This window comes from Scyliorhinus torazame, chromosome 5, assembly GCF_047496885.1.
Source record: "Scyliorhinus torazame isolate Kashiwa2021f chromosome 5, sScyTor2.1, whole genome shotgun sequence".
Lineage (NCBI taxonomy): Eukaryota > Metazoa > Chordata > Chondrichthyes > Carcharhiniformes > Scyliorhinidae > Scyliorhinus > Scyliorhinus torazame.
Window position 1 is genome coordinate 123,148,193 of NC_092711.1, and position 21,628 is coordinate 123,169,820.

The window sequence follows — 21,628 nt, forward strand, 5'->3', positions numbered from 1 at the left end:
GGCGGGGTTGGCGTGCCCTATTGGGCCTCGATAGAGTGGTCAGCAATAGGTGGAAAATGACGAAAATGTCTCGGACAGAAAGAAAAAGGGAATGTAAATGAGGCTAATCAAGGCTAACAAAGGAGCTGATAGTGGCGCCTCAAGAGATCAGAATGTGTTAATAGCAGAACAAAGTAAGCAGTGTGTCAGCGAACAATTGGCAACAGGGTTGCTCAAGTAGGATGGTATGGGCTGGGGGGAGGGGGGCAATGCTGAGGGTAAAACATACCAATGGAAGGAATGAAAATAACTTGATGGAAATAAACAGATGGTGGAGGGAGAAGAGAGATTACACAGTCTGATGTTGTTGAACTGAATAAAATGAAACATACAGAGGGCTGCCTGAATCAACTGGAATTAGTCAATAGCGGTAAGTGAATGTCATACCCCTAGACCAACGAGCCCCGGGAAAGTAACAGAAGCACGCTGTTATTGCCATCGAAAGTCGATCTGACATCTGCGGAAAATACTGGAACAACTCAGCGAGTCAGGCGGAATTTGTCGACAGGACAACAAAGCTTGTCTTTCACCATCACCTTTCATTAAAACCGGGACGGGTTAGAAATGTCGGACGTTTTAACCAAGTCAAATCCTGGTGGGAGTAAACAGAACAACAGGAAAGCGCTCTGACAGGGTGCAAGTCAGGAGAGATTAAATGAGAAAAGGCCTAGGGTTCCCTGGCCACAGAGTGAGGTGAGCATCGAATGAGAGAATAATTACACCACAGTATGAGGCCATTCCAGCCGCTGTGTCTGTGCCAGCTCTCAACAACTACCGCTCGGATACAAAGAAGAAGTGGAAACAAGATTCAAACCCAAATCTGCGATGGAAGGACACACAGAATGGGGACAGCATTTACAGTGTGAGACTGTTGCACACACTATGAGTGTGAAAGCTGTATTGAGCCCAGTGGAAAGATGCGCTGCTGTTCCTCGAGTGTTTGTTGAGCTTCTTTGGAACATTTCAGGAGGCCGAGGTCCGGAAGGTCAGCGTTAAGATGCAACTCTCCAGTCAGTTCAATTCTCCACTTTGGCTCTGTGGATTAGATGGGTCACGTCCCTGTGAAGTTAACGCAGATCATGTTAAGTTCGATCTAATTTCTACATCTCGTGGTTTTATATGTTGAAACATCTGTTTTTGAAAGAAACAGCAGTCGTCTTGTAATAAGTGGCCTAGCCTCTCAGCCTCACCATGCGAATCTGCAGCAACACAGTGAGGTTGCACATTGTACACGTCCGTTGATTGCCAGCTGTTTCTGTAGTGTAGTGGTTATCACATTCTCCTAACACGCGAAAGGTCCCCGGTTCGAAACCGGGCAGAAACATCTCGTACTTCCAGTTTAGTCTGTTGCTGACTATTGCCGCAGTCTCGTAACTGGTCTTCATCAACGAGGAATAGCAAAATGCATGCACCCGTCTGGTTGTGGTTATTTACGAAAGCCCTGCATTCTCAATGTAACTTCCACTTCAAGCAAAACATAACTTATCTTCAGGTCTGTAAAGTTCGATTCCTGATTGTTTTATAAGTTGAGACATCGGTTTTAAAGAAACGGCTGTCTTCTTGTAATAAGTGACATGGCCTCTCAGACGAACCATGAGAATCTGCAGGCACACAGTGAGGTTGAACATTGCACAAGTCCATTGATTACTGCACCGCCAGCGGTTTCTGTAGTGTAGTGGTTAGCACATTCCCCTAACATGCGAATGGTCCCCGGGTCCATACCGGGTAGAAACATCAAGTGCTTCTCATGTTGTGTGAGGAATGTTTGCACAAAGTACTTGTGTTCCCCCATCTCGTATGTTCGAGGATTATGAGGATTGGTCTCTCATGAGCCACCAAAATAAATTCCACATTAAGTCACAAGCACTGAATTTTCGACAGGCAATGAGAAGAAAAGGACCTTCTTATTTTGGATATGCGGAGCTAGTTCATCCACAACATAATTTCATGCATTTACAAATGCAGATAAACCTACTTATTCACCATCTCAAACATGTCTAAATGAACGACAAATGCAACTTACTGCGGATGCTTCATTCTGAAACAAAAACAGAACATACTGGACAATCTCAGCAGGACTGACGGCCTCTGTGGAGCGAGATGGCAGCGGTCGTTCCGGGCCTGGGTGACTCTTTGTCAAAGCTGCAGAACTGGAAATGGGGTCAGATTCAGACTAATGTGGATGGGGCGGGGTTGGCGTGCCCTATTGGGCCTCGATAGAGTGGTCAGCAATAGGTGGAAAATGACGAAAATGTCTCGGACAGAAAGAAAAAGGGAATGTAAATGAGGCTAATCAAGGCTAACAAAGGTGCTGATAGTGGCGCCTCAAGAGATCAGAATGTGTTAATAGCAGAACAAAGTAAGCAGTGTGTCAGCGAACAATTGGCGACAGTGATCAGATTGCTCAAGTAGGATGGTATGGGCTGAGGGGAGGGGGGCAAAGCTGAGGGTAAAACATGCCAATGGAAGGAATGAAAATAACTTGATGGAAATAAACAGATGGTGGAGGGAGAAGAGAGATTACACAGTCTGATGTTGTTGAACTGAATAAAATGAAACATACAGAGAGCTGCCTGAATCAACTGGAATAAGTCAATAGAGGTAAGTGAATGTCCACACATAGACAAGCTTTTAGACAATGTCCCGATTGTCTCGCGAACCTATTGGTTCCCTGCCGTGTGAGCTCAGCTTCTCAAAGCAAACCCAATGTGAATGAATCCCGCCGAATGAGCCGCAAAGAAATGAAGAAAACATATCGCCTGACCAACAGAAAACCTTATCAAAGGGCTCGTTCGGGATTTGAACCCGGGACCTCCCGCAAGTTTCGAAACCATGACACCCAAAGCGAGAATCATACCCCTAGACCAACGAGCCCCAGGGATGTCATAGAAGCACGCTGTTATATCCATCGAAATTTGATCCAACATCTGCGGAAGATACTGGAACAACTCAGCGAGTCAGGCGGAATTTGTCGACAGGACAACAAAGCTTGTCTTTCACCATCACCTTTCATTAAAACCGGGACGGGTTAGAAATGTCGGACGTTTTAACCAAGTCAAATCCTGGTGGGAGCAAACAGAACAACAGGAAAGCGCTCTGACAGGATGCAAGTCAGGAGAGATTAAATGAGAAAAGGCCGAGGGTTCCCTGGCCACAGAGTGAGGTGAGCATCGAATGAGAGAATAATTACACCACAGTATGAGGCCATTCCAGCCGCTGTGTCTGTGCCAGCTCTCAACAACTACCGCCCGGATACAAAGAAGAAGTGGAAACAAGATTCAAACCCAAATCTGCGATGGTAGTACACACAGAATGGGGGCAGCATTTACAGTGTGAGACGGTTGCACACACTATGAGTGTGAAAGCTGTATTGAGCCCAGTGGAAAGATGCGCTGCTGTTCCTCGAGTGTTTGTTGAGCTTCTTTGGAACATTTCAGGAGGCCGAGGTCCGGAAGGTCAGCGTTAAGATGCAGCTCTCCAGTCAGTTCAATTCTCCACTTTGGCTCTGTGGATTAGATGGGTCACGTCCCTGTGAAGTTAACGCAGATCATGTTAAGTTCGATCTAATTTCTACATCTCGTGGTTTTATATGTTGAAACATCTGTTTTTGAAAGAAACAGCAGTCGTCTTGTAATAAGTGGCCTAGCCTCTCAGCCTCACCATGCGAATCTGCAGCAACACAGTGAGGTTGCACATTGTACACGTCCGTTGATTGCCAGCTGTTTCTGTAGTGTAGTGGTTATCACATTCGCCTAACACACGTAAGGTCCCCGGTTCGAAACCGGGCAGAAACTTCTCGTACTTCCAGTTTAGTCTGTTGCTGACTATTGCCGCAATCTCGTAACTGGTCTTCATCAACGAGGAATAGCAAAATGCATGCACCCGTCTGGTTGTGGTTATTTACGAAAGCCCTGCATTCTCAATTTGACTTCCACTTGAAGCAAAACATAACTTATCTTCAGGTCTGTAAAGTTCGATTCCTGATTGTTTTATAAGTTGAGACATCGGTTTTAAAGAAACGGCTGTCTTCTTGTAGTAAGTGACATGGCCTCTCAGACGAATCATGAGAAGCTGCAGCAACACAGTGAGGTTGAACATTGCACAAGTCCATTGATTACTGCACCGCCAGCGGTTTCTGTAGTGTAGTGGTTAGCACATTCCCCTAACTTGCGAAAGGTCCCCGGGGCCATACCGGGTAGAAACATCAAGTGCTTCTCATGTTGTGTGAGGAATGTTTGCACAAAGTACTTGTGTTCCCCCATCTGGTATGTTCGAGGATTATGAGGATTAGTCTCTCATGAGCCACCAAAATAAATTCCACATTAAGTCACAAGCACTGAATTTTCGACAGGCAATGAGAAGAAAAGGACCTTCTTATTTTGGATATGCGGAGCTAGTTCATCCACAACAGAATTTCATGCATTTACAAATGCAGATAAACCTACTTATTCACCATCTCAAACATGTCTAAATGAACGACAAATGCAACTTACTGCGGATGCTTCATTCTGAAACAAAAACAGAACATACTGGACAATCTCAGCAGGACTGACGGCCTCTGTGGAGCGAGATGGCAGCGGTCGTTCCGGGCCTGGGTGACTCTTTGTCAAAGCTGGAGAACTGGAAATGGGGTCAGATTCAGACAAATGTGGATGGGGCGGAGTTTGCGTGCCCTATTGGGCCTCGATAGAGTGGTCAGCAATAGGTGGAAAATGACGAAAATGTCTCGGACAGAAAGAAAAAGGGAATGTAAATGAGGCTAATCAAGGCTAACAAAGGTGCTGATAGTGGCGCCTCAAGAGATCAGAATGTGTTAATAGCAGAACAAAGTAAGCAGTGTGTCAGCGAACAATTGGCGACAGGGTTGCTCAAGTAGGATGGTATGGGCTGGGGGGAGGGGGGCAATGCTGAGGGTAAAACATACCAATGGTAGGAATGAAAATAACTTGATGGAATAAACAGATGGTGGAGGGAGAAGAGAGATTACACAGTCTGATGTTGTTGAACTGAATAAAATGAAACATACAGAGGGCTGCCTGAATCAACTGGAATTAGTCAATAGAGGTAAGTGAATGTCATACCCCTAGACTAACGAGCCCCGGGAAAGTAATAGAAGCACGCTGTTATTGCCATCGAAAGTCGATCTAACATCTTCGGAAAATACTGGAACAACTCAGCGAGTCAGGCGGAATTTGTCGACAGGACAACAAAGCTTGTCTTTCACCATCACCTTTCATTAAAACCGGGACGGGTTAGAAATGTCGGACGTTTTAACCAAGTCAAATCCTGGTGGGAGCAAACAGAACAACAGGAAAGCGCTCTGACAGGGTGCAAGTCAGGAGAGATTAAATGAGAAAAGGCCTAGGGTTCCCTGGCCACAGAGTGAGGTGAGCATCGAATGAGAGAATAATTACACCACAGTATGAGGCCATTCCAGCCGCTGTGTCTGTGCCAGCTCTCAACAACTACCGCTCGGATACAAAGAAGAAGTGGAAACAAGATTCAAACCCAAATCTGCGATGGAAGGACACACAGAATGGGGGCAGCATTTACAGTGTGAGACTGTTGCACACACTATGAGTGTGAAAGCTGTATTGAGCCCAGTGGAAAGATGCGCTGCTGTTCCTCGAGTGTTTGTTGAGCTTCTTTGGAACATTTCAGGAGGCCGAGGTCCGGAAGGTCAGCGTTAAGATGCAACTCTCCAGTCAGTTCAATTCTCCACTTTGGCTCTGTGGATTAGATGGGTCACGTCCCTGTGAAGTTAACGCAGATCATGTTAAGTTCGATCTAATTTCTACATCTCGTGGTTTTATATGTTGAAACATCTGTTTTTGAAAGAAACAGCAGTCGTCTTGTAATAAGTGGCCTAGCCTCTCAGCCTCACCATGCGAATCTGCAGCAACACAGTGAGGTTGCACATTGTACACTTCCGTTGATTGCCTGCTGTTTCTGTAGTGTAGTGGTTATCACATTCGCCTAACACACGTAAGGACCCCGGTTCGAAACGGGGCAGAAACATCTCGTACTTCCAGTTTAGTCTGTTGCTGACTATTGCCGCAATCTCGTAACTGGTCTTCATCAACGAGCAATAGCTAAATGCATGCACCCGTATGGTTGTTGTTATTTTTGAAAGCCCTGCCTGCTCAATTTGACTTCCACTTGAAGCAAAACATAACTTATCTTCAGGTCTGTAAAGTTCGATTCCTGATTGTTTTATAAGTTGAGACATCGGTTTTAAAGAAACGGCTGTCTTCTTGTAGTAAGTGACATGGCCTCTCAGACGAACCATGAGAAGCTGCAGCAACACAGTGAGGTTGAACATTGCACAAGTCCATTGATTACTGCACCGCCAGCGGTTTCTGTAGTGTAGTGGTTAGCACATTCCCCTAACATGCGAAAGGTCCCCGGGGCCATACCGGGTAGAAACATCAAGTGCTTCTCATGTTGTGTGAGGAATGTTTGCACAAAGTACTTGTGTTCCCCCATCTCGTATGTTCGAGGATTATGAGGATTAGTCTCTCATGAGCCACCAAAATAAATTCCACATTAAGTCACAAGCACTGAATTTTCGACAGGCAATGAGAAGAAAAGGACCTTCTTATTTTGGATATGCGGAGCTAGTTCATCCACAACAGAATTTCATGCATATACAAATGCAGATAAACCTACTTATTCACCATCTCAAACATGTCTAAATGAACGACAAATGCAACTTACTGCGGATGCTTCATTCTGAAACAAAAACAGAACATACTGGACAATCTCAGCAGGACTGACGGCCTCTGTGGAGCGAGATGGCAGCGGTCGTTCCGGGCCTGGGTGACTCTTTGTCAAAGCTGGAGAACTGGAAATGGGGTCAGATTCAGACAAATGTGGATGGGGCGGAGTTTGCGTGCCCTATTGGGCCTCGATAGAGTGGTCAGCAATAGGTGGAAAATGACGAAAATGTCTCGGACAGAAAGAAAAAGGGAATGTAAATGAGGCTAATCAAGGCTAACAAAGGTGCTGATAGTGGCGCCTCAAGAGATCAGAATGTGTTAATAGCAGAACAAAGTAAGCAGTGTGTCAGCGAACAATTGGCGACAGGGATCAGATTGCTCAAGTAGGATGGTATGGGCTGGGGGGAGGGGGGCAATGCTGAGGGTAAAACATGCCAATGGAAGGAATGAAAATAACTTGATGGAAATAAACAGATGGTGGAGGGAGAAGAGAGATTACACAGTCTGATGTTGTTGAACTGAATAAAATGAAACATACAGAGAGCTGCCTGAATCTACTGGAATAAGTCAATAGAGGTAAGTGAATGTCCACACATAGACAAGCTTTTAGACAGTGTCTCGATTGTCTCGCGAACCTATTGGTTCCCTGCCGTGTGAGCTCAGCTTCTCAAAGCAAACCCAATGTGAATGAATCCCGCCGAATGAGCCGCAAAGAAATGAAGAAAACATATCGCCTGACCAACAGAAAACCTTGTCAAAGGGCTCGTCCGGGATTTGAACCCGGGACCTCCCGCAAGTTTCGAAACCACGACACCCAAATCGAGAATCATACCCCTAGACCAACGAGCCCCAGTGATGTCATAGAAGCACGCTGTTATAGCCATCGAAAGTTGATCCAACATCTGCGGAAGATACTGGAACAACTCAGCGAGTCAGGCGGGATTTGTCGACAGGACAACACAGCTCGTCTTTTACCATCACTTTTCATTAAAACCGGGACGGGTTAGAAATGTCTGACGTTTTAACCAAGTCAAATCCCGGTGGGAGCAAACAGAATAACAGGAAAGCGCTCTGACAGGGTGCAAGTCAGGAGAGATTAAATGAGAAAAGGCAGTAGTCTTGTAATCCGTGGCCGAGCCTCTCAGCCTCACCATGCGAGTCTGCAGCAGCACAGTGAGGTTGCACATTGTACACGTCCGTTGCTTTCCAGTTGTTTCTGTAGTGTAGTGGTTATCACATCCGCCTCACACGCGAAAAGTCCGCGTTTCGAAACCGGGCAGAAACATCTCGTACTACCAGGTTAGTCTGTTGCTGACTATTGCCGCAATCTCATAACTGGTCTTCATCACCGAGGAATAGCAAGATGCATGCACCCGTATGGTTGTGGCTATTTTCGAAAGCCCTGCCTTCTCAATTTAACTTCCACTTAAAGCAAAACATAACTTATCTTCAGTTCTGTAAAGTTCGATTCCTGATTGTTTTATAAGTTGAGACATCGGTTTTAAAGAAACGGCTGTCTTCTTGTAATAAGTGACATGGCCTCTCAGACGAACCATGAAAATCTGCAGCAACACAGTGAGGTTGAACATTGCACAAGTCCATTGATTACTGCACCGCCAGCGGTTTCTGTAGTGTAGTAGTTAGCACATTCCCCTAACAGGCGAAAGGTCCCCGGGGCCATACCGGGTAGAAACATCAAGTGCTTCTCATGTTGTGTGAGGAATGTTTGCACAAAGTACTTGTGTTCCCCATCTCGTATGTTCGAGGATTATGAGGTTTAGTCTCTCATGAGCCACTAAAATAATTCCACATTAAGTCACAAGCACTGAATTTTCGACAGGCAATGAGAAGAAAAGGACCTTCTTATTTTGGATATGCGGAGCTAGTTCATCCACAACAGAATTTCATGCATTTACAAATGCAGATAAACCTACTTATTCACCATCTCAAACATGTCTAAATGAACGACAAATGCAACTTACTGCGGATGCTTCATTCTGAAACAAAAACAGAACATACTGGACAATCTCAGCAGGACTGACGGCCTCTGTGGAGCGAGATGGCAGCGGTCGTTCCGGGCCTGGGTGACTCTTTGTCAAAGCTGGAGAACTGGAAATGGGGTCAGATTCAGGCAAATGTGGATGGGGCGGGGTTGGCGTGCCCTATTGGGCCTCGATAGAGTGGTCAGCAATAGGTGGAAAATGACGAAAATGTCTCGGACAGAAAGAAAAAGGGAATGTAAATGAGGCTAATCAAGGCTAACAAAGGTGCTGATAGTGGCGCCTCAAGAGATCAGAATGTGTTAATAGCAGAACAAAGTAAGCAGTGTGTCAGCGAACAATTGGCGACAGGGTTGCTCAAGTAGGATGGTGTGGGCTGGGGGGAGGGGGCAATGCTGAGGGTAAAACATGCCAATGGAAGGAATGAAAATAACTTGATGGAAATAAACAGATGGTGGAGGGAGAAGAGAGATTACACAGTCTGATGTTGTTGAACTGAATAAAATGAAACATACAGAGGGCTGCCTGAATCAACTGGAATTAGTCAATAGAGGTAAGTGAATGTCATACCCCTAGACCAACGAGCCCCGGGAAAGTAACAGAAGCACGCTGTTATTGCCATCGAAAGTCGATCTAACATCTGCGGAAAATACTGGAACAACTCAGCGAGTCAGGCGGAATTTGTCGACAGGACAACAAAGCTTGTCTTTCACCATCACCTTTCATTAAAACCGGGACGGGTTAGAAATGTCGGACGTTTTAACCAAGTCAAATCCTGGTGGGAGCAAACAGAACAACAGGAAAGCGCTCTGACAGGGTGCAAGTCAGGAGAGATTAAATGAGAAAAGGCCTAGGGTTCCCTGGCCACAGAGTGAGGTGAGCATCGAATGAGAGAATAATTACACCACAGTATGAGGCCATTCCAGCCGCTGTGTCTGTGCCAGCTCTCAACAACTACCGCTCGGATACAAAGAAGAAGTGGAAACAAGATTCAAACCCAAATCTGCGATGGAAGGACACACAGAATGGGGGCAGCATTTACAGTGTGAGACGGTTGCACACACTATGAGTGTGAAAGCTGTATTGAGCCCAGTGGAATGATGCGCTGCTGTTCCTCGAGTGTTTGCTGAGCTTCTTTGGAACATTTCAGGAGGCCGAGGTCCGGAAGGTCAGCGTTAAGATGCAACTCTCCAGTCAGTTCAATTCTCCACTTTGGCTCTGTGGATTAGATGTGTCACGTCCCTGTGAAGTTAACGCAGATCATGTTAAGTTCGATCTAATTTCTACATCTCGTGGTTGTATATGTTGAAACATCTGTTTTTGAAAGAAACAGCAGTCGTCTTGTAATAAGTGGCCTAGCCTCTCAGCCTCACCATGCGAATCTGCAGCAACACAGTGAGGTTGCACATTGTACACGTCCGTTGATTCCCTGCTGTTTCTGTAGTGTAGTGGTTATCACATTCGCCTCACACGCGAAAGGTTCTCGGTTCGAAACGGGGCAGAAACATCTCGTACTACCGGGTTAGTCTGTTGCTGACTATTGCCGCAATCTAGTAACTGGTCTTCATCAACGAGGAAGAGCAAAATGCATGCACCTGTCTGGTTGTGGTTATTTACGAAAGCCCTGCCTTCTCAATTTGACTTCCACTTGAAGCAAAACATAACTTATCTTCAGGTCTGTAAAGTTCGATTCCTGATTGTTTTATAAGTTGAGACATCGGTTTTAAAGAAACGGCTGTCTTCTTGTAATAAGTGACATGGCCTCTCAGACGAACCATGAGAAGCTGCAGCAACACAGTGAGGTTGAACATTGCACAAGTCCATTGATTACTGCACCGCCAGCGGTTTCTGTAGTGTAGTGGTTAGCACATTCCCCTAACATGCGAAAGCTCCCCGGGGCCATACCGGGTAGAAACATCAAGTGCTTCTCATGTTGTGTGAGGAATGTTTGCACAAAGTACTTGTGTTCCCCCATCTCGTATGTTCGAGGATTATGAGGATTAGTCTCTCATGAGCCACCAAAATAAATTCCACATTAAGTCACAAGCACTGAATTTTCGACAGGCAATGAGAAGAAAAGGACCTTCTTATTTTGGATATGCGGAGCTAGTTCATCCACAACAGAATTTCATGCATTTACAAATGCAGATAAACCTACTTATTCACCATCTCAAACATGTCTAAATGAACGACAAATGCAACTTACTGCGGATGCTTCATTCTGAAACAAAAACAGAACATACTGGACAATCTCAGCAGGACTGACGGCCTCTGTGGAGCGAGATGGCAGCGGTCGTTCCGGGCCTGGGTGACTCTTTGTCAAAGCTGGAGAACTGGAAATGGGGTCAGATTCAGGCAAATGTGGATGGGGCGGGGTTGGCGTGCCCTATTGGGCCTCGATAGAGTGGTCAGCAATAGGTGGAAAATGACGAAAATGTCTCGGACAGAAAGAAAAAGGGAATGTAAATGAGGCTAATCAAGGCTAACAAAGGTGCTGATAGTGGCGCCTCAAGAGATCAGAATGTGTTAATAGCAGAACAAAGTAAGCAGTGTGTCAGCGAACAATTGGCGACAGGGATCAGATTGCTCAAGTAGGATGGTATGGGCTGGGGGGAGGGGGGCAATGCTGAGGGTAAAACATGCCAATGGAAGGAATGAAAATAACTTGATGGAAATAAACAGATGGTGGAGGGAGAAGAGAGATTACACAGTCTGATGTTGTTGAACTGAATAAAATGAAACATACAGAGAGCTGCCTGAATCTACTGGAATAAGTCAATAGAGGTAAGTGAATGTCATACCCCTAGACCAACGAGCCCCGGTAAAGTAACAGAAGCACGCTGTTATTGCCATCGAAAGTCGATCTAACAGCTGCGGAAAATACTGCAACAACTCAGCGAGTCAGGCGGAATTTGTCGACAGGACAAGAAAGCTTGTCTTTCACCATCACCTTTCATTAAAACCGGGACGGGTTAGAAATGTCGGACGTTTTAACCAAGTCAAATCCTGGTGGGAGCAAACAGAACAACAGGAAAGCGCTCTGACAGGGTGCAAGTCAGGAGAGATTAAATGAGAAAAGGCCTAGGGTTCCCTGGCCACAGAGTGAGGTGAGCATCGAATGAGAGAATAATTACACCACAGTATGAGGCCATTCCAGCCGCTGTGTCTGTGCCAGCTCTCAACAACTACCGCCCGGATACAAAGAAGAAGTGGAAACAAGATTCAAACCCAAATCTGCGATGGAAGGACACACAGAATGGGGGCAGCATTTACAGTGTGAGACTGTTGCACACACTATGAGTGTGAAAGCTGTATTGAGCCCAGTGGAAAGATGCGCTGCTGTTCCTCGAGTGTTTGTTGAGCTTCTTTGGAACATTTCAGGAGGCCGAGGTCCGGAAGGTCAGCGTTAAGATGCAACTCTCCAGTCAGTTCAATTCTCCACTTTGGCTCTGTGGATTAGATGGGTCACGTCCCTGTGTAGTTAACGCAGATCATGTTAAGTTCGATCTAATTTCTACATCTCGTGGTTTTATATGTTGAAACATCTGTTTTTGAAAGAAACAGCAGTCGTCTTGTAATAAGTGGCCTAGCCTCTCAGCCTCACCATGCGAATCTGCAGCAACACAGTGAGGTTGCACATTGTACACGTCCGTTGATTGCCAGCTGTTTCTGTAGTGTAGTGGTTATCACATTTGCCTCACACGCGAAAGGTCCCCGGTTCGAAACCGGCAGAAACATCTCGTACTTCCAGTTTAGTCTGTTGCTGACTATTGCCGCAATCTCGTAACTGGTCTTCATCAACGAGGAATAGCAAAATGCATGCACCCGTCTGGTTGTGGTTATTTACCAAAGCCCTGCATTCTCAATTTAACTTCCACTTCAAGCAAAACATAACTTATCTTCAGGTCGGTAAAGTTCGATTCCTGATTGTTTTATAAGTTGAGACATCGGTTTTAAAGAAACGGTAGTCATCTTGTAATAAGTGACATGGCCTCTTAGACGAACCATGAAAATCTGCAGCAACACAGTGAGGTTGAACATTGCACAAGTCCATTGATTACTGCACCGCCAGCGGTTTCTGTAGTGTAGTGGTTAGCACATTCCCCTAACATGCGAAAGGTCCCCGGGGCCATACCGGGTAGAAACATCAAGTGCTTCTCATGTTGTGTGAGGAATGTTTGCACAAAGTACTTGTGTTCCCCATCTCGTATGTTCGAGGATTATGAGGATTAGTCTCTCATGAGCCACTAAAATAAATTCCACATTAAGTCACAAGCACTGAATTTTCGACAGGCAATGAGAAGAAAAGGACCTTCTTATTTTGGATATGCGGAGCTAGTTCATCCACAACAGAATTTCATGCATTTACAAATGCAGATAAACCTATTTATTCACCATCTCAAACATGTCTAAATGAACGACAAATGCAACTTACTGCGGATGCTTCATTCTGAAACAAAAACAGAACATACTGGACAATCTCAGCAGGACTGACGGCCTCTGTGGAGCGAGATGGCAGCGGTCGTTCCGGGCCTGGGTGACTCTTTGTCAAAGCTGCAGAACTGGAAATGGGGTCAGATTCAGACAAATGTGGATGGGGCGGGGTTGGCGTGCCCTATTGGGCCTCGATAGAGTGGTCAGCAATAGGTGGAAAATGACGAAAATGTCTCGGACAGAAAGAAAAAGGGAATGTAAATGAGGCTAATCAAGGCTAACAAAGGTGCTGATAGTGGCACCTCAAGAGATCAGAATGTGTTAATAGCAGAACAAAGTAAGCAGTGTGTCAGCGAACAATTGGCGACAGGGATCAGATTGCTCAAGTAGGATGGTATGGGCTGGGGGGAGGGGGGCAATGCTGAGGGTAAAACATGCCAATGGAAGGAATGAAAATAACTTGATGGAAATAAACAGATGGTGGAGGGAGAAGAGAGATTACACAGTCTGATGTTGTTGAACTGAATAAAATGAAACATACAGAGAGCTGCCTCAATCTACTGGAATAAGTCAATAGAGGTAAGTGAATGTCCACACATAGACAAGCTTTTAGACAGTGTCCCGATTGTCTCGCGAACCTATTGGTTCCCTGCCGTGTGAGCTCAGCTTCTCAAAGCAAACCCAATGTGAATGAATCCCGCCGAATGAGCCAGAAAGAAATGAAGAAAACATATCGCCTGACCAACAGAAAACCTGATCAAAGGGCTCGTCCGGGATTTGAACCCGGGACCTCCCGCAAGTTTCGAAACCACGACACCCAAAGCGAGAATCATACCCCTAGACCAACGAGCCCCAGTAATGTCATAGAAGCACGCTGTTATAGCCATCGAAAGTTGATCCAACATCTGCGGAAGATACTGGAACAACTCAGCGAGTCAGGCGGGATTTGTCGACAGGACAACACAGCTCGTCTTTCACCATCACTTTTCATTAAAACCGGGACGGGTTAGAAATGTCGGACGTTTTAACCAAGTCAAATCCCGGTGGGAGCAAACAGAATAACAGGAAAGCGCTCTGACAGGGTGCAAGTCAGGAGAGATTAAATGAGAAAAGGCAGTAGTCTTGTAATACGTGGCCTAGCCTCTCAGCCTCACCATGCGAATCTGCAGCAGCACAGTGAGGTTGCACATTGTACACGTCCGTTGCTTTCCAGTTCTTTCTGTAGTGTCGTGGTTATCACATGCGCCTCACACGCGAAAAGTCCGCGGTTCGAAACCGGGCAGAAACATCTCGTACTACCAGGTTCGTCTGTTGCTGACTATTGCCGCAATCTCATAACTGGTCTTCATCAACGAGGAATAGCAAAATGCATGCACCCGTATGGTTGTGGTTATTTTCGAAAGCCCTGCCTTCTCAATTTGACTTCCACTTGAAGTAAAACATAACTTATCTTCAGGTCTGTAAAGTTCGATTCCTGATTGTTTTATAAGTTGAGACATCGGTTTTAAAGAAACGGCTGTCTTCTTGTAATAAGTGACATGGCCTCTGAGACGAACCATGAGAAGCTGCAGCAACACAGTGAGGTTGAACATTGCACAAGTCCATTGATTCCTGCACCGCTAGCGGTTTCTGTAGTGTAGTGGTTAGCACATTCCCCTAACATACGAAAGGTCCCCGGGGCCATACCGGGTAGAAACATCAAGTGCTTCTCATGTTGTGTGAGGAATGTTTGCACAAAGTACTTGTGTTCCCCATCTCGTATGTTCGAGGATTATGAGGTTTAGTCTCTCATGAGCCACTAAAATAATTCCACATTAAGTCACAAGCACTGAATTTTCGACAGGCAATGAGAAGAAAAGGACCTTCTTATTTTGGATATGCGGAGCTAGTTCATCCACAACAGAATTTCATGCATTTACAAATGCAGATAAACCTACTTATTCACCATCTCAAACATGTCTAAATGAACGACAAATGCAACTTACTGCGGATGCTTCATTCTGAAACAAAAACAGAACATACTGGACAATCTCAGCAGGACTGACGGCCTCTGTGGAGCGAGATGGCAGCGGTCGTTCCGGGCCTGGGTGACTCTTTGTCAAAGCTGGAGAACTGGAAATGGGGTCAGATTCAGGCAAATGTGGATGGGGCGGGGTTGGCGTGCCCTATTGGGCCTCGATAGAGTGGTCAGCAATAGGTGGAAAATGACGAAAATGTCTCGGACAGAAAGAAAAAGGGAATGTAAATGAGGCTAATCAAGGCTAACAAAGTTGCTGATAGTGGTGCCTCAAGAGATCAGAATGTGTTAATAGCAGAACAAAGTAAGCAGTGTGTCAGCGAACAATTGGCGACAGGGTTGCTCAAGTAGGATGGTATGGGCTGGGGGGAGGGGGGCAATGCTGAGGGTAAAACATACCAATGGAAGGAATGAAAATAACTTGATGGAAATAAACAGATGGTGGAGGGAGAAGACAGATTACACAGTCTGATGTTGTTGAACTGAATAAAATGAAACATACAGAGGGCTGCCTGAATCAACTGGAATTAGTCAATAGAGGTAAGTGAATGTCATACCCCTAGACCAACGAGCCCCGGGAAAGTAACAGAAGCACGCTGTTATTGCCATCGAAAGTCGATCTAACATCTGCGGAAAATACTGGAACAACTCAGCGAGTCAGGCGGAATTTGTCGACAGGACAAGAAAGCTTGTCTTTCACCATCACCTTTCATTAAAACCGGGACGGGTTAGAAATGTCGGACGTTTTAACCAAGTCAAATCCTGGTGGGAGCAAACAGAACAACAGGAAAGCGCTCTGACAGGGTGCAAGTCAGGAGAGATTAAATGAGAAAAAGGCCTAGGGTTCCCTGGCCACAGAGTGAGGTGAGCATCGAATGAGAGAATAATTACACCACAGTATGAGGCCATTCCAGCCGCTGTGTCTGTGCCAGCTCTCAACAACTACCGCTCGGATACAAAGAAGAAGTGGAAACAAGATTCAAACCCAAATCTGCGATGGAAGGACACACAGAATGGGGGCAGCATTTACAGTGTGAGACGGTTGCACACACTATGAGTGTGAAAGCTGTATTGAGCCCAGTGGAAAGATGCGCTGCTGTTCCTCGAGTGTATGTTGAGCTTCTTTGGAACATTTCAGGAGGCCGAGGTCCGGAAGGTCAGCGTTAAGATGCAACTCTCCAGTCAGTTCAATTCTCCACTTTGGCTCTGTGGATTAGATGGGTCACGTCCCTGTGAAGTTAACGCAGATCATGTTAAGTTCGATCTAATTTCTACATCTCGTGGTTGTATATTTTGAAACATCTGTTTTTGAAAGAAACAGCAGTCGTCTTGTAATAAGTGGCCTAGCCTCTCAGCCGCACCATGCGAATCTGCAGCAACACAGTGAGGTTGCACATTGTACACGTCCGTTGATTACCTGCTGTTTCTGTAGTGTAGTGGTTATCACATTCGCCTAACACGCGAAAAGTTCTCGGTTCGAAACCGGGCAGAAACATCTCGTACTACCGGGTTAGTCTGTTGCTGACTATTGCCGCAATCTCGTAACTGGTCTTCATCAACGAGGAATAGCAAAATGCATGCGCCCGTCTGGTTGTGGTTATTTTCGAAAGCCCTGCCTTCTCAATTTGACTTCCACTTGAAGTAAAACATAACTTATCTTCAGGTCTGTAAAGTTCGATTCCTGATTGTTTTATAAGTTGAGACATCGGTTTTAAAGAAACGGCTGTCTTCTTGTAATAAGTGACATGGCCTCTCAGACGAACCATGAGAAGCTGCAGCAACACAGTGAGGTTGAACATTGCACAAGTCCATTGATTACTGCACCGCCAGCGGTTTCTGTAGTGTAGTGGTTAGCATATTCCCCTAACATACGAAAGGTCCCCGGGCCATACCGGGTAGAAACATCAAGTGCTTCTCATGTTGTGTGAGGAATGTTTGCACAAAGTACTTGTGTTCCCCCATCTCGTATGTTCGAGGATTATGAGGATTAGTCTCTCATGAGCCACCAAATTAAATTCCACATTAAGTCACAAGCGCTGAATTTTCGACAGGCAATGAGAAGAAAAGGACCTTCTTATTTTGGATATGCGGAGCTAGTTCATCCACAACAGAATTTCATGCATTTACAAATGCAGATAAACCTACTTATTCACCATCTCAAACATGTCTAAATGAACGACAAATGCAACTTACTGCGGATGCTTCATTCTGAAACAAAAACAGAACATACTGGACAATCTCAGCAGGACTGACGGCCTCTGTGGAGCGAGATGGCAGCGGTCGTTCCGGGCCTGGGTGACTCTTTGTCAAAGCTGGAGAACTGGAAATGGGGTCAGATTCAGACAAATGTGGATGGGGCGGAGTTGGCGTGCCCTATTGGGCCTCGATAGAGTGGTCAGCAATAGGTGGAAAATGACGAAAATGTCTCGGACAGAAAGAAAAAGGGAATGTAAATGAGGCTAATCAAGGCTAACAAAGGTGCTGATAGTGGCGCCTCAAGAGATCAGAATGTGTTAATAGCAGAACAAAGTAAGCAGTGTGTCAGCGAACAATTGGCGACAGGGTTGCTCAAGTAGGATGGTATGGGCTGGGGGGAGGGGGGCAATGCTGAGGGTAAAACATGCCAATGGAAGGAATGAAAATAACTTGATGGAAATAAACAGATGGTGGAGGGAGAAGAGAGATTACACAGTCTGATGTTGTTGAACTGAATAAAATGAAACATACAGAGAGCTGCCTGAATCTACTGGAATAAGTCAATAGAGGTAAGTGAATGTCATACCCCTAGACCAACGAGCCCCGGGAAAGTAACAGAAGCACGCTGTTATTGCCATCGAAAGTCGATCTAACAGCTGCGGAAAATACTGGAACAACTCAGCGAGTCAGGCGGAATTTGTCGACAGGACAACAAAGCTTGTCTTTCACCATCACCTTTCATTAAAACCGGGACGGGTTAGAAATGTCGGACGTTTTAACCAAGTCAAATCCTGGTGGGAGCAAACAGAACAACAGGAAAGCGCTCTGACAGGGTGCAAGTCAGGAGAGATTAAATGAGAAAAGGCCTAGGGTTCCCTGGCCACAGAGTGAGGTGATCATCGAATGAGAGAATAATTACACCACAGTATGAGGCCATTCCAGCCGCTGTGTCTGTGCCAGCTCTCAACAACTACCGCCCGGATACAAAGAAGAAGTGGAAACAAGATTCAAACCCAAATCTGCGATGGAAGGACACACAGAATGGGGGCAGCATTTACAGTGTGAGACTGTTGCACACACTATGAGTGTGAAAGCTGTATTGAGCCCAGTGGAAAGATGCGCTGCTGTTCCTCGAGTGTTTGTTGAGCTTCTTTGGAACATTTCAGGAGGCCGAGGTCCGGAAGGTCAGCGTTAAGATGCAACTCTCCAGTCAGTTCAATTCTCCACTTTGGCTCTGTGGATTAGATGGGTCACGTCCCTGTGAAGTTAACGCAGATCATGTTAAGTTCGATCTAATTTCTACATCTCGTGGTTTTATATGTTGAAACATCTGTTTTTGAAAGAAACAGCAGTCGCCTTGTAATAACTGGCCTAGCCTCTCAGCCTCACCATGCGAATCTGCAGCAACACAGTGAGGTTGCACATTGTACACGTCCGTTGATTGCCAGCTGTTTCTGTAGTGTAGTGGTTATCACATTCGCCTCACACGCGAAGTGTCCCCGGTTCGAAACCGAGCAGAAACATCTCGTACTTCCAGTTTAGTCTGTTGCTGACTATTGCCGCAATCTCGTAACTGCTCTTAATCAACGAGAAAGAGCAAAATGCATGCACCCGTCTGGTTGTGGTTATTTACGAAAGCCCTGCATTCTCAATTTAACTTCCACTTCAAGCAAAACATAACTTATCTTCAGGTCGGTAAAGTTCGATTCCTGATTGTTTTATAAGTTGAGACATCGGTTTTAAAGAATCGGTAGTCATCTTGTAATAAGTGACATGGCCTCTTAGACGAACCATGAAAATCTGCAGCAACACAGTGAGGTTGAACATTGCACAAGTCCATTGATTACTGCACCGCCAGCGGTTTCTGTAGTGTAGTGGTTAGCACATTCCCCTAACATGCGAAAGGTCCCCGGGGCCATACCGGGTAGAAACATCAAGTGCTTCTCATGTTGTGTGAGGAATGTTTGCACAAAGTACTTGTGTTCCCCATCTCGTATGTTCGAGGATTATGAGGATTAGTCTCTCATGAGCCACTAAAATAAATTCCACATTAAGTCACAAGCACTGAATTTTCGACAGGCAATGAGAAGAAAAGGACCTTCTTATTTTGGATATGCGGAGCTAGTTCATCCACAACAGAATTTCATGCATTTACAAATGCAGATAAACCTACTTATTCACCATCTCAAACATGTCTAAATGAACGACAAATGCAACTTACTGCGGATGCTTCATTCTGAAACAAAAACAGAACATACTGGACAATCTCAGCAGGACTGACGGCCTCTGTGGAGCGAGATGGCAGCGGTCGTTCCGGGCCTGGGTGACTCTTTGTCAAAGCTGGAGGACTGGAAATGGGGTCAGATTCAGACAAATGTGGATGGGGCGGGGTTGGCGTGCCCTATTGGGCCTCGATAGAGTGGTCAGCAATAGGTGGAAAATGACGAAAATGTCTCGGACAGAAAGAAAAAGGGAATGTAAATGAGGCTAATCAAGGCTAACAAAGGTGCTGATAGTGGTGCCTCAAGAGATCAGAATGTGTTAATAGCAGAACAAAGTAAGCAGTGTGTCAGCGAACAATTGGCGACAGGGATCAGATTGCTCAAGTAGGATGGTATGGGCTGGGGGGAGGGGGGCAATGCTGAGGGTAAAACATGCCAATGGAAGGAATGAAAATAACTTGATGGAAATAAACAGATGGTGGAGGGAGAAGAGAGATTACACAGTCTGATGTTGTTGAACTGAATAAAATGAAACATACAGAGAGCTGCCTGAATCTACTGGAATAAGTCAATAGAGGTAAGTGAATGTCATACCCCTAGACCAACGAGCCCCGGGAAAGTAACAGAAGCACGCTGTTATTGCCATCGAAAGTCGATCTAACAGCTGCGGAAAATACTGCAACAACTCAGCGAGTCAGGCGGAATTTGTCGACAGGACAACAAAGCTTGTCTTTCACCATCACCTTTCATTAAAACCGGGACGGGTTAGAAATGTCGGACGTTTTAACCAAGTCAAATCCTGGTGGGAGCAAACAGAACAACAGGAAAGCGCTCTGACAGGGTGCAAGTCAGGAGAGATTAAATGAGAAAAGGCCTAGGGTTCCCTGGCCACAGAGTGAGGTGAGCATCGAATGAGAGAATAATAACACCACAGTATGAGGCCATTCCAGCCGCTGTGTCTGTGCCAGCTCTCAACAACTACCGCCCGGATACAAAGAAGAAGTGGAAACAAGATTCAAACCCAAATCTGCGATGGATGGACACACAGAATGGGGGCAGCATTTACAGTGTGAGACTGTTGCACACACTATGAGTGTGAAAGCTGTATTGAGCCCAGTGGAAAGATGCGCTGCTGTTCCTCGAGTGTTTGTTGAGCTTCTTTGGAACATTTCAGGAGGCCGAGGTCCGGAAGGTCAGCGTTAAGATGCAACTCTCCAGTCAGTTCAATTCTCCACTTTGGCTCTGTGGATTAGATGGGTCACGTCCCTGTGAAGTTAACGCAGATCATGTTAAGTTCGATCTAATTTCTACATCTCGTGGTTTTATATGTTGAAACATCTGTTTTTGAAAGAAACAGCAGTCGTCTTGTAATAACTGGCCTAGCCTCTCAGCCTCACCATGCGAATCTGCAGCAACACAGTGAGGTTGCACATTGTACACGTCCGTTGATTGCCAGCTGTTTCTGTAGTGTAGTGGTTATCATATTCGCCTCATACGCGAAAGGTCCCCGGTTCGAAACCGGGCAGAAACATCTCGTACTTCCAGTTTAGTCTGTTGCTGACTATTGCCGCAATCTCGTAACTGCTCTTCATCAACGAGGAATAGCAAAATGCATGCACCCGTCTGGTTGTGGTTATTTACGAAAGCCCTGCATTCTCAATTTAACTTCCACTTCAAGCAAAACATAACTTATCTTCAGGTCGGTAAAGTTCGATTCCTGATTGTTTTATAAGTTGAGACATCGGTTTTAAAGAAACGGTAGTCATCTTGTAATAAGTGACATGGCCTCTTAGACGAACCATGAAAATCTGCAGCAACACAGTGAGGTTGAACATTGCACAAGTCCATTGATTACTGCACCGCCAGCGGTTTATGTAGTGTAGTGGTTAGCACATTCCCCTAACATGCGAAAGGTCCCCGGGGCCATACCGGGTAGAAACATCAAGTGCTTCTCATGTTGTGTGAGGAATGTTTGCACAAAGTACTTGTGTTCCCCCATCT

The 21,628-nt window shown here is 45.6% G+C and overlaps 8 non-coding genes across 8 annotated transcripts; 7 read left to right on the forward strand and 1 right to left on the reverse strand.

Moving 5' to 3' along the window:
* The first annotated feature begins 1,290 nt into the window (after positions 1-1,290).
* Positions 1,291-1,363, forward strand: trnav-aac (transfer RNA valine (anticodon AAC)). The gene has a single exon. It is a non-coding gene; the product is annotated as a tRNA-Val (tRNA).
* Positions 1,364-3,760: 2,397 nt separating this feature from the next.
* Positions 3,761-3,833, forward strand: trnav-aac (transfer RNA valine (anticodon AAC)). Its single transcript has one exon. It is a non-coding gene; the product is annotated as a tRNA-Val (tRNA).
* Positions 3,834-10,192: 6,359 nt separating this feature from the next.
* Positions 10,193-10,265, forward strand: trnav-cac (transfer RNA valine (anticodon CAC)). The gene has a single exon. It is a non-coding gene; the product is annotated as a tRNA-Val (tRNA).
* Positions 10,266-12,423: 2,158 nt separating this feature from the next.
* Positions 12,424-12,495, forward strand: trnav-cac (transfer RNA valine (anticodon CAC)). Its single transcript has one exon. It is a non-coding gene; the product is annotated as a tRNA-Val (tRNA).
* A 1,459-nt stretch (positions 12,496-13,954) lies between these two features.
* trnap-ugg (transfer RNA proline (anticodon UGG)) lies at positions 13,955-14,044 on the reverse strand. Its single transcript is given in 2 exon segments — positions 13,955-13,990; positions 14,009-14,044. It is a non-coding gene; the product is annotated as a tRNA-Pro (tRNA).
* Positions 14,045-16,631: 2,587 nt separating this feature from the next.
* trnav-aac (transfer RNA valine (anticodon AAC)) lies at positions 16,632-16,704 on the forward strand. Its single transcript has one exon. It is a non-coding gene; the product is annotated as a tRNA-Val (tRNA).
* Positions 16,705-18,855: 2,151 nt separating this feature from the next.
* Positions 18,856-18,928, forward strand: trnav-cac (transfer RNA valine (anticodon CAC)). Its single transcript has one exon. It is a non-coding gene; the product is annotated as a tRNA-Val (tRNA).
* A 2,157-nt stretch (positions 18,929-21,085) lies between these two features.
* trnam-cau (transfer RNA methionine (anticodon CAU)) lies at positions 21,086-21,158 on the forward strand. The gene has a single exon. It is a non-coding gene; the product is annotated as a tRNA-Met (tRNA).
* Positions 21,159-21,628: the final 470 nt, after the last annotated feature.